The sequence below is a fragment of the Elgaria multicarinata genome, chromosome 6 (genome assembly GCF_023053635.1).
Source record: "Elgaria multicarinata webbii isolate HBS135686 ecotype San Diego chromosome 6, rElgMul1.1.pri, whole genome shotgun sequence".
Lineage (NCBI taxonomy): Eukaryota > Metazoa > Chordata > Lepidosauria > Squamata > Anguidae > Elgaria > Elgaria multicarinata.
In genome coordinates this window covers 79623957-79637786 of record NC_086176.1, presented here as the reverse complement: position 1 = coordinate 79637786, position 13830 = coordinate 79623957, and positions in this window count along the sequence as shown.

Here is a 13830-nt window from a genome sequence, read left to right as displayed (position 1 = left end):
AGATTATTCGGGAGCAGGAAAAACAAAGACCAAGAGAAGTATTTTGTGTGTGTGTGTGTTTGGGGGGTGGTTCTTACAAGTGCAAAGATCAGGGTGAGATGGCCAGGTTCAGCTATAGTGTAAAGAAAAATAGCTGACATGCACCAAAGGAGGGGGTCCATGAATTTGGTCTTCCAACCAAGAGTCACAAGAACCTTGAAAGTACAACTCTGGCATCCAACAGGTTCTGAAAGGCACTCTTTGTCCATTGGCAAGTGAAATGTTCAGCACGTACAGTACTGCCTGCTGTAAAAATAACAATGCCCACGATGTGAGATGGCCACCTACAGTGTTCATAGTGCTTACTTGCTGTCAGACACCCTCATTCAAAGAGAATGAGCTTCCACTACTCAGAGTTCTTTGAAAAGGTTATGACCTTCTAGTTGTTAAAATAGTTGTTTAGGACTTCAGGAAAAATAAATAAATAGATGATGTCCAAGTAGGGATAGAATAAAGAAATCTGTCAGTTTTGGTTCCTCCTGCATTCTGATTTAAACACACACACACACACACACACACCTCAAGTTCTTTCTCTCCCAAACATGAACTTGGTGAATTTGGGAAATTCTTATAATGAAATTAAATTCTCATTCCTCGTTCTTTGACTGAACAGAAGTTTATTTGTTTTATTTACTTACTTTGATTTTATGTGAAAAGACTTGTATTAATTTTGGAATTTGTATTTAATGTAATTTTTTACAGTGCAACTTGGGTAATTTCAGTCAAGTACAATCTTGCTTTTTTTTTTGTACATTTCATTTCAAATGATAAGGCATGTGGCTGATACAAATAAAGAACTCTCTCTCTCTCTCTCTCTCTCTCTCTCTCTCTCTCTCTCTCTCTCTCCCAGCCAAATTCAATAGCTATAGCTACTCCCAGCATGGAGATGATCATGCTTTTCATATGATTGTTAAAGAAGATGAGCCTCTTAGGAAAAAAAAAAGAGGTGATGACTGTAATAAAACACTTTCATGGTTGAACCCACAGGGATTTGACCCCAGACTGGTTTGGTCACAATGGAACAGAAAAAAATTACTTGTATTATGCACAGTGATTGCAGTATTACCATTACGCTTACATTCATGGTTGTTGTTTTTCCAGATTTATTCCAATTTGAACAATATATTTCTGGCAAGTGAAGATTGAGTATCAGTCATGGTTCATAGAATCATAGAATCATAGAACAGCAGAGTTGGAAGGGGCCTACAAGGCCATCGAGTCCAACCCCCTGCTCAATGCAACTCTTCAGAGAGTTGAGAAATTTCCTTTAAATGAAGTAATTACAGTGCTTGCACAATATTTTGAGTCCTTTAATGTACATTCAAATTGAATATATAAAATAAAATATTTAAGGTAACAAACCTATGTCCCTGAGACAGAGTCTGGGGGGGGGGGGGCGGGATAGGATATTTTGTATTCTTGGATTTGAGGCCAGAGACAGCATTCTGACTTTGGACCCAGGAGCCTGAGTTCCCTGCCCACTCTCCATCACAGTCAGTGGGGAGAGAACCATGCTGACTCCCTCTACAAGCAGGCAAGCTGAGCTCAGAGAACAGGGAAAGGGGGCAGTTCTGTAGGCGCAGAGGGAAGAGACCAGGGTGGCCCACTTACAAAGCACCCCCAGCTGCCCAGCCTTTTTCCTGCATCTCCACAGAGACTGACTAGTGAAAATGTAGAGTGAGAGGACCGCAGAGGTGATGTTTGCTTCCATGCTTCTTCTGCCCTGCATAGGATACCTGTTGGGCTCTGGGTTTGAAGGCTGACGGGAATTCCCATAGGATTGTGCCCTTAGTAATATTTCCCATTGCAGCAGGTGTGCTCTCCTAATGCATCCTGGAAATGCTGTGCTGTATGTTAGCTTTTATAGTAAACTAGTTGGTCATATCCTTATAACCTTTCCTGCCCTATATTATACACATCCTGAGTAGTTTAGGCCTTTTTTCTGAATACACTGCATTCATTGTCTCAAACAATGTATCTTGTAGTTTAAGGCCCATCTCAATGTTTACTATTATCTGCATATGGTTGCTTATCTCAAATAAGTCTTTCAGAAAAGCTCATTAACATCTTTGCTTCATCCTTTATTCTTCTCTGTTGATGCCATTATTCTGGGATTTGAAATAATTACTTAAGCTGCTTGCAGTAGTTACACCTCAGACAAGAATATGTTCACTGTAGTTCAAGTCCCATTTATTTTAATGGCGTTTTTTAAATGTGCAGGCTCAGGATTAACAGTCTCAGTTTTTTTTTAAAAAAATCTCATCATTGTTTTCCCTTTTGGATATTAATTAAAGCTCTTAATTAGAAATATTCCTCATTTTCTTGTGGTGGTTTACCATACAGTTCCATGCATGTCCACACAGAAGTAAATCCCATTGTGTTCAATGGGACTGATTCTCATGTAAGTGTGCATAGGATTGCAGCTTCATTTGAAAAGGGATGATATTTTGTATATGTTAAAAATAATCAAATGCTTATGCGATCCATACATCACATATTCTAAGAGATGTAGATGCCAGTGATAGGATCTTGCAGAATAAATATATGATTAGGTTGAAGACAACAAATGAGGTACATTGAAATAATTCATTTAACATTGTTTAGTGGCTTGGCCCTGGTGATGAGGGAGAAATTTGTATGCTGCACATTTTTTAAATACAGATTTACCTAATTTCACACTTTTGAACCAATATGCGATCCAAAATACACTCATCCTTCCAAAATTGAACTTCTCCAAATTTCACAATGAATTTTAAAATAAAATAAAATAGGTAACAGTGGATAGAGGACAAGAAGCTCATAAAGCTACAGTTTCCAACACTCATCAGAGCAGTTTGCTCACTAGGAACTATTTGGTGCTGTGGCTACCAGCTCTCCTAGTCCCAACTGTGCCCCATAAAATCCTCGTCAAGATGCTTCATTTGTGATTTAAAACACCAGTATAATTACAAGGAGATAGTAAGATATATACATTTAAAAAAACCTAACAGTTACATATTTTATTTGAAAGTGCACAAGACATAATGTTTTATTCCATACTTTAGGCAGAACCTCAACCTCTCACAAAGTGTGTCTCCCACTCGATATTCTGTTTTATGTGATCTTTTAGTTGAGAATGTATTTATTTCCCTAATTCATCATTTAACTGGGTGGAAATACAAAGCTGAGACTTCCTACTATTAGCTCATGAAGACACCTGAGACAATTCTGCACCTTTACTATTTTGTGTTTGTGTCTTTTTTGTTTTGTTTTAATATTTAAATTGTAAGCTAACTTGGGTGCCTTGGCTGAAAGAGACTATATAAGTGCAGTAAAATAATATGACTTTATTTTATTTTTTAAAAAAATGCTATGACCACCACCCTATCACACTTACATGGGAGTAAGCCCAATTGAAACCAGTAGGAGTTCCAAGGAGATACGCATAAGTTTATGCTGTAAGACACTTCCGAGATGAGGGTGAACTGATATGCAGCATGCTGGAAATGCTATTAGAAGCTTCTGTCACCACTGTGTACTGCAATCCAGTGTGATGTAGTGGTTAGAGTATTGAACTAGGATTGGGGGGCATGTTCTACCCACAATTTGCCATGAAGTTTTCTGGATGACTTTGAGCCACTCACTGACTAGTTTCGCATGAGCTGCTGACCCACGATCAGTTGTTTTCTTGATGGCTTAGTGTGTCGTGCAAACCTGGACCAGTTTTATCAGGGAAAAACAACCCACCCTGATAACCCATGGTCTGCAGTAGGGGTTATTATACCCATGATGGGTTGGCATGTAATCCAAACCCAGACATGTCAATCCATCATGCTATTTACTGTTTTACTCTGTACAGCACCATGTACATTGATGGTGCTATATAAATAAATAATAATAATAATAATCATGGGTAAAGGGCATCGGCAAGTGTGAGACCCAGTGTGGTGTAGTGGTTAGAATGTTGGACTAGGCCTGGGGAGATGTTAGTTCTAAGGCCACATTCTGCCAGAAAGCTCACTGGGTGACTTTGAGCCACTCACTGACCTTCTGCCAAACCTACCTCACAGGGTTGTTGTGAGAATAAAATAGAGTGAAGGAGAAGGAACATGCTTGCAGTCTTGGGCTTCTGGGAGGAAAGATAGTATATAAATGTAACAAACAAACAAATAATGAATGAGTGAATGAATAAATGAGAGACAGTTTTCACTATACCCTATTTCTTGCTATACAGAATGGGCTACTTCAATGTAGAACAGAATTCCATGAGCTAGGGATGCTGAGATTTTTATTCCAACCCATCTGGTTGGAGAAGGCTGTCCTAAGTGTTCCTGGATGCAGGGTTATCATTCCAGCTACTTTGATCTCACATTTATTTACACTTGTTTCAGCAGCATCATATACAATGAGAAGCAGAGATACAGTTAAGCTCTAATTTATTTTTTTCTGAACTGCCTTGTCTCAGTTATAACAGGGGTAAATTACTTTCATGCTCATGAAGGGAACTATATCCAAACTTTGGGTCATAGTTCTTATACCATTTTCATTTCTATAAACCATATAGTTGTGCATTGTTTCTCTTGTATTAGAAAGATTTGTTGTTGTTGTCTTGGTATTTGTAAGTGCTAAAAGGACTGCTGAAGTATTGATTAACATGCCAGGCTAAGGTTGATTCATTATATTATTTGTATGAACGATGATGTCTTCTAAGAGGGAGCCAAGCTGTACTGCTTAATATAGATTCTTTCCTTCTTCGTTTTCTTGTCTTCTTACAGATGAAACCTGCAGTTCTATCAATAAACTATAATTGCAGTATTCAAGCTGTTTACTGTCCGAAGGGATCATATTGGAATGACTGTGACCATCCTGAAGAAAATGGCGTGAAGATCACCAGCAAACACTTCCATAGAAATGTACTGAATGATGCCAATAGTTGAAATGAATTGATCCCTAGGACTTTGCAGTTTATTGAGGATGGAGTTAATTTGAATGTTCACAGTCACCAATCGATGTAGGTTCTTTTATGGCACAATCCTAGTCATGTTTAGACAAAAAAAAAAAGTCTGACAATGCCCAGCATACCCCAGCCAGACTTTTTTCTGTCTAAACACGTATAGGATGAAACTCTTAGTAAAATATAGCATGATGGGTATTGCAAGCTCTTCTTACTTAGGGAGCTTTTATATGAAATGTTATGCAGTGAAACTGCTCAATAGTACATGGAATGATGGAAGGATTATTGTGGGTTGGCCATTTCTTTATTTAGGTATTTAGATTTATAGCCTATCTTGAAAGCTCAGGGGGTGGGTGGATTGCAGAATGATATATAATCAGCAATGACTATGGGCTCATCTACACTAAGCAGGATATTCCACTAAGAAAGTGGTATGAAAGTGGTATGTGGCATGGGCCCCAACAGTTGTCAGTGCAATTCAATACCACTATAAAGCAGTAGTGTGGCATGCCAAGTTTGAAGCATATTGGTTCATCCTCTGATTTTTAGGAATTTTAAAAAAGATTTCCCCTCAATATTACTCTCCCCATTTACAAAAATGCATTCATCACCATCATTTTTAAAGATAAAGATAGGACACTTAGCACCATGATACTGTCTAAATAGGGCTTTAGGCATGCCAGGTTTGAAGCACATTAGTTCTACCCCTGATTTTTAGGATATTTTTTTAAAAAGTTTGAGGTTTTAAAATTATTTTTTTAAAATACACTGTCATTTTTAAAGGTAAAGACATGTAATTTGGCAACATGATAGCATCTACATAGGGCTTTAGGCATGACAAGTGTGAAGCACATCAGTTCATCCCCTGATTTTTAAGAATTTTTAAAAAGATTTCACCCTCAATATTACTCTCCCCATATTGCTCCCAGCCTGGTAGTGTGTATTGCAGTCAATACACAATTGGTTCTTATCTTAATGGGAAACGCATGAGTTAACTTCAATAGAGTCAAGTAGGGGAGATTAGCACTTTGAAAAACACAAGGAACAGTGTGTGCTGATCCTTGATTAGATAAGACACCTTCTGAAATTGCTCTTTGTGAGTGGCTGCTGTTTACTTGAAAATCAGGATTTAAAAATTTATTGCGACCAAACTTCTGGACGGATCTTTCTGAAAATTTACACACATCACAAACATGACTCCATCTGTAAGCTCAACGAGTTTCATGTTCATATCATGAAAAATAAAAAATAAAAAGTTATAGCTGTTCTTTCTCTCAATGCAAGCCTAAGGCGAAAAATCACATTTTTTAAAAAATAATTGCGACCGAACTGCTAGGCAGATCTTTCTGAAAATTTACTCACATCATAATCCCATCTCCATCTGTTACTTCAACAAGTTTCATTTTTATATCTTGAAAAATAAAAATGTTATAGCCATTTATTTCTCCCAATGCATTGCTATGGGGAAAATGTGTGATCTGAATCACAATTCAGACCTCCGAATCTTGCTTCGGATCTGGGTCCGAGGCAGGTGTGTGTGGGGGGTCTGGATTGGTCTGAGGTGGATCAGGCCCAATTTGGAAGGTGTGAGTTGGGCTCCAAAGTAGATCAGAGGTTCCGTGCACAGCCCTAGTTTTTTCCCTTACTTTTGGTATAGGAACGCATGTGCACTCCTCTCCTCATTTTTTTTTAAAATGGCAGCTGTGCTGTCCTTTCAGAATGTTGCACGGACGTCTGGACACCCAGGGAGGATCATGGAAGCCAGTAAGTATACAATCCTCCCCCTACACCCTTGTGGGTGTTCCCCAAGAGGGAACTAAGGCAATCACATACAAAGGTGTGTATATGAGAGAGAGAGAGAGATGTGTAAAGTGGCACAACATCAAAACAAGAAGAAGGCTCTAAAACCACTATGAATGTAGTCTGTCTTAAGGCAAAATATATAAGAAAGACAGAAAAACTAGCAAGAGAGCATTACATTTGGGCTTCCACCCTTCTCAATAGCAGGGCTTTTAAATGGTTATCAGGAGTGGCAGTTCGGAATGTGAGGAGATAAAATTTCTTTTGGTGAAAAACCAGAGGTATGACTGGCATAATGCTTACAAATGGCATAATCCTCCTGATTAAGTCCATTTGGACTAATAGTTCTGAGTCTGTAGATCCAAACATGCCAGAGACTTTTGTTTTATTAAAAGTAGCTATAAATTACAGCGACTTTGCAAAGGTGGTTTAAATGTCTTGTAATAGGCTGCAACAGGTTTGTCTTTTTTCTTTTTGTAAGAATCACAGATTTGTAGTTATGGAATATTGTACTTAGGTCCATTTTACTTTTCCCTGAATATTGCATACAACATCTTTCTTTTTTCATTTTTCTTTTACATTCTATTAAATAAAACAGTTACTGATGAAGATGGGAGCTGAAACATTATTATTATTATTATTATTATTATTATTATTATTATTAATTTGTGAACTGCCCAGGGAGCTTCGGCAATCAGGCAGTATAAAAATGCAATAAATAAATAAATAAAATTTAGCTCATATAATACTCTGTTGTTAGACTTCCTATCTTTCATATATAGTTGTTAGATATAATATAAATATAATATTAAATGTCATAATATCCATTTTATCCAAATAAATGAGCAAACACAGGAAGAGCAGTGTCAGTGGCCTCAGTTAGACCTACCGGTCTAGCGTGACAGAGGGGCAAAGATCTCGTGATCTTTTTATTGCGAGATCTCTCCCTCTGTTTACACGTGGCATGCGACAACCACAGAGGGAGAGGATGTCGTGTCCACCATTTTTTTTTTTAAAAAAAGAGGAAGCAGCGCATGAGTGCTCATGTGCAAAAGGTAAGTGTTTTTTGTTCCCCTGCTCACCCCACCCCACCCCACCCCACCCCATGCATGAGTAACCATGAGGAGCCGGGACAAACCATGGCAGTGGGCCACACTTTCCGTGGCTGCGAGATGATCCTGAGACAGCGGAAAAAGCAGGCCTAAAGTGTAGGGCCATATCCCGGGGCAAGGGAGGGATCATCCCTCCCTGATCCCAGGTTCCCCTGTGCATCGTATGAATGTACAGGGATGATCCCGGGGATTGTCCCAGGATAAAGCCCCGTCTAGCTATGGCCAGAGTTTATATACAGTGGCATTTTTAATATGGTGCTTCTACAAGCCTATTCTGGCTTGGATCCAGAGTTGCACCTCTTCTAGCAAAAGTACTTCTGCTTGCACACAGAGGGAATTCTGAAACCTGCTCCCAGCCATAGCTACAAGTACCTCCAAAAAAGCCACCATAAAGTTTTGCAAACCTTTGGGGAAAGCATGTGATGCAGGACAAGGGAATAACCTTGAGCAGGGTGGTAGAACTGGAGAAACCTCCATTAACAGATCTTTGGATGCAAGCCATGAAATCAATGGAACAAGTTAATTTGACTAAGTACAACCAACCTATTTTATCTAGCTATAAATAAAATCTTTATAGATTATTGGTCCCTTTTCTTATTCGATTAAGTAGCAAACTATCACATGATGCTTTCCAGCTATATCAGGCTGAGTATAAAGTAAATGTGGCTATTATTTTTGGATATATAGAGAGAAATGTAATTGGAATGTTTTTAATAGCTAGCGAATATGGACGTGTTATAATTTATGAAAAATATTAAATATTAATTATATTAATGCATTATATAATTTATTAAATGTATTGATACACACATACAAACTATATATGTATGTACATATGTATATGCATATTTATTTGTACGTTCTATTGTTTTTGTGAGCCACTTTGGACATAATAATGGGGAAGTGGCATATAAACGCACAACAGCACACGTCTGATACTATTTGTGATACTGTTGATTCTGTCTTGACTCTGATGTGTTTTATGCTGCTTTTTAATTTTTTAATATTTTAGATACTGACGTTATGATATTATTGTTGTTGAAAAGCTTGGGGAAAACTTTGGTTTTGAAATGTGATATTTTTAAAAAACAACAACAACACAAATATTCTTCAGGCACTAGCCGATCATGTCCTAGCATTATTGAAGCATCCTTTGTGATATTCAGTTTTAGATAAAGGTTATTAGTGCCTAGTTATTTCAACTTCCTTTTTTAAAAAAGAAAGAAAAGAAAGAAATGAATGAATAAATCTGACAGAAGACATGAGACAGGAGCATGGAAATGGTGTTGACATATAAGTGGGATGTTCTCTGGTGAATCTATAACCTCTATGTATTGTGACAGCTCGTTATTTTTAATTAATTCCATGATGTATGCATAGATATATTGCCTTCATCCAGAGGATTATTTATTTATATTTATTTATTTTAGCATTTTATCCCGCCATTTAGCCAAAAAGGCTCTCAAGGTGGCTTACAAAAACATTTCTTAAGCCAGTCCCTGCCCACAGGCTTACAATAATAATAATAATAATAATAATAATAATAATAATAATAATAATGACACAAAAGGAAAGGGGATGGGGAGGGAGGAGGGGGAAAAAAGAAAAGCAAATTCAGGTTATATCAGTTGTTCAAAATACACATTTTCCGTTCAAACAAACTGAAAAACAGATTGAAAACAAATGTGAGGAAGCTGAACTGAGCATCAAAGTGAAGTTTAAAGAATTTCAGTGAGCTCGAACATCTGTCATTCTTCCATCATAAATGTAACATAATGTGAAATACACCTTTAAACTAAAGTTTAGGCTGAAATATAAACCTATTGACCTCAGTATAAGCAAATCAGCTGAAACTAGCCAGCCTTTGCCATTAATCCACTTCAGGCATTAACAATCCAACACCCAAAAAAGTCATTAAGAATATCATTATGGTTGCTAAGTGACAATAATGTGCTTACCTATTACATCATTCCAGAAACCCAAAGCACTTAAAAAGCAAGAAAATGAATTGTTAAGACTACTATAAATCTTGCACAGCCCACATAATAAACAAATACATTACTCATATCAGGCAAAAAGAAATGCATTTTTCATCACAGCGCAACAACCTTGCTTATGAGCTATGGATTTTTTAATGGATTATATTTGTTATCTTGATTTCAGGTTCTAAATCTTTTATTACAAGGAATACATTTAAGTGGAAAGATACAGTCTGGATTCTCTGTTACTTGATAGCTTCCCACTAGACAGAAATTGCAACCCTACCTTAAGGGAGAACCTCCCTGGAGCTTAGGGTGATGAAACAAAACTGGAAATGGCTTGGGTGCAGATGGAGAAGAATTCATAATGGTTGCAATCAAACACTGATGTGTGCCCATGGTAAGATATATTACCATGGAGCAGTGAGGGCACCAAAGAAACAACATCTCACTGTGTCTATTGAGTCCTCTATCTGCTGCCCAGTGAAGCTTGTTAGGATCATCTGGGTCCTATTAAACACTGGCCCCAAGGACACTGTAGATCCATCTGAGGCCCAGATTTGGAAGGCACTGCCAGGACACAATCTCTTGCATCTGCTGGCATTTAGACTCCACTTATAGTCCAGTTTTCTTGGATGAGTTTCAGTTGGTGCAGCTCGAGACCGTTCAGAAACTGATTTGAATGAGGCATTTTAGTCTGTACTCTCTCTCTCTCTCTCTCTCTCTCTCTCTCTCTCTCTCTCTCTCTATATATATATATATATATATATAAACAGTCTGTGGGACCTTAAAGACTATCTGTGTTTTGTTATTAAGACATGTGCTTTTGTGGGCTAAACTCATTTTGTCAGATGCAGGAATATATAGAGACAAGCAAACATTCCATTTCAATTTAAAGGGATATCTACAAGATTAAAGAAAATAAACTACCAGATGGAACTTGTTTATTTTATTATTTATTTATTACATTTATATACTGCCCCATAGCCAAAGCTCTCTGGGTGGTTTACAACAGTTAAAAATGGTGAACATTAAAAAGTATACAAAATTCAAAAAACCATCAGAAACACAAAAACAACAGTATAAAAACAACAGTATCCATTTAAAAACAACAATTCTGGGGTCCATTAAAAACAAATTTAATGTTATTAAATGCTGTTAAAATGCCTGGGAGAAAAGTCTTGACCTGGCGCTGAAAAGATAATAATGTTGGTGCCAGGCGAGCCTCATTGGGGAGATCATTCCACAGTCGGGGGGCCACCACCAAGAAGGCTCTCTCCCTTGTTGCCATCCTCTGAGCTTCCCTCGGAGTAGGCACTCAGAGGAGGACCTTAGATGTTGAGTGCAGTGTACAGATAGTTTCATGTCAGGAGAGGCATTCCATCTGGTATTGCTGTCCCAAGCCATGTGGGGCTTTATAGGTTAAAACCAGCACCTTGAATTGGGCTTGGAAACATATAGGCAGCCAGTGCAAGTGGGCCAGAATCGGTGTTATATGCTCAAACCTCCCTGTTCCAGCTATCAATCTGGCCACTTTATTTTGCACAAGCTGCAGCTTCCAAACCGTCTTCAAAGGCTGCCCCATGTAGAGGGCATTGCAATCTAATTTGGAGGTTACCAGAGTATGGACAACTGAAGCTAGGTTATCCCTGTCCATAGCTGGGCCACCAACCGGAGTTTGTAGAAAGCACTCCATGCCACCAAGGCCACCTGAGCCTCAAGTGACAGAGATGGTTCTAGGAGAACTCCCAAGCTACGAACCTGCTCCTTCAGAGGGAGTGCAACCCCATCCAGAACCGATTGAAACCCTCCCATCCGGTCAGAAGAACCAACCACCAGCAGCATCTCAGACTTGTCTGGATTGAGTTTCAGTTTATCCAGTCTCATCCAGTCTATTGTCGCAGCCAGGCACTGGTTCAGCACATTCACAGCCTCACCTGATGACGATGAAAGGGAGAAGTAGAGCTGCGTGTCATCAGCATACTGATGACAACGAACTCCAAAACTCCAGCTGACCGCACCCAACCATTTCATGTACATGTTAAACAGCATGGGGGACAAGACCGACCCCTGCGGAACCCCATACTGGAGAGTCCACGGGGCTGAGCAATGTTCCCCAAGCACCACCTTCTGGAGCTGACCCACCAAGTGGGAGCGGAACCACTGGAATGCAGCGCCTCCCACTCCTAGCTCAGCCAGACATTCCAGAAGGATATCATGGTTGATGGTATCGAAAGCCGCTGAGAGATCAAGGAGAATCAACAGAGTCACACTCCCCCTGTCTTTCTCTTGACATAGGACATCATACAGGGCGATCAAGGCTGTTTCTGTGCCAAAACCAGGCCTGAAACCCAACTGAAATAGAGACTGTAATGGCTAAGCCATTCAGATGATTGGTTCAAACCAAGTTCCAACATGTTCAATTTAGAAATAAATTTCAACTCTGAGGTCTCACATCAAATTCTCTCTCTAAAGTTTCTTTGTTGCAGGACCAACACTTTGAGGCCTGTTACCAAATAACAAGGTTGAAATGCTCCCCCACAGGTTTATGGCTGTTACTTTTTTTAATCCCAAATTTGTGCCAATTTATTCTCCTTTGTAAGGACTTTCTAGTAAGGCTGGGTTCCAGTATTATTTGGGGTGATCCATCGTTGTATGTAAGTAGCTGTTTGAGATATAGGTGAGTTAGGGGATGATGCTTGTGGATTTCCTTAATAGCCCCCTCCCTCCCTCTCCCCCTAATTCAAGCACTGTTGAGGGACAGAGGCCACAGTTTATCAACATCTTTCCCACTCTAAGCCTTAGAGACTCAAACTGTAATCCAAGCTTCTAGGGACACCTGATGCTCCTCTGCAAAACAGCATTGAGCAGGGGGTTGGACTCGGTGGCTTTATAGGCCCCTTCCAGCTCTACTATCCTATGATTCTATGAAAACTATGCTAACTCCATTGAAACTCTTCTGGCTTCCCCCAGTATTCCACAGAATCTGCAAATCCCCTTTGGTTTTGTCTTTGGTCAAAATCCAGTTGTACTCTTTGGTGGAATGTGCACCACACACCAGCCTTTTACAAATTGAGCAGGCCTTTTTTTAAGGCACTTTTGATTACCACCATCATCTCTCAAAAGACAAGTGAAGTGTCGTCTGTTTTTATTTTAGATTTCAAGTTAAATGAAATTCCTGTGGCTACTGAATCCCCAGTACATAGCCCACTTAGAAATCAGGCTGGCATCCGTGCTAGAATTCTAGTCCTTGCCTCAATAATCTTGAGTCTCAAATGCCCAGAAGTGTTCTAACTTTTGACATGTACATCCTTCAGATAGTGACTCTGATGCAAGAATTGGGGGAAGTTGAGTTCTCCCCCCCACAGTTGTATTGAGATTCAACCTGAGAGAGAATACATGATGCTTGATGCTTCACAACTGCCTTGAGATAGAGGGCTCAGACTGCTTATGTTAGAAATCTGAGTCACCAACTGCTGTGTGAGAAGACAGAAAGTACACTTAGTGGGCATCCAGCAATGCCACAATGTGGCTGTACATTCAAAATGGCAGCACCACTATTTTGGCTACACTCTGACCTTGGATGCAACTATGTTCCTGTTCTTTTGGAGTTCTCCAAGGTCCTGAACAACCTGCCTTACTTCTGATAGCTAGAATCTATAGCCCTGCTTCCCTCTGTGGGTTGAATCCTGCTCATTTGCTATTGAAGGGATAAGAAACCTGGAGCACTTCAACTGTTTTTGACTACAACTCCTATCACTCCCAGCCAGCATAACCAATTATCAGGGATTGTGGGAGTTGCAATCCAAAACATTTGAACGGCACTGGGTCACCTGCCCATGCTCAGTGGCTAGAGTGCACAATCTCTTTCAGCCTGAGGCCAAATTCCATTTGTGAGAAGCTTTTGGGTGCCATATTCCAGTTGTGAGATGATCAAGAAGGGCCAAAATACCCAAACTACCAGCAC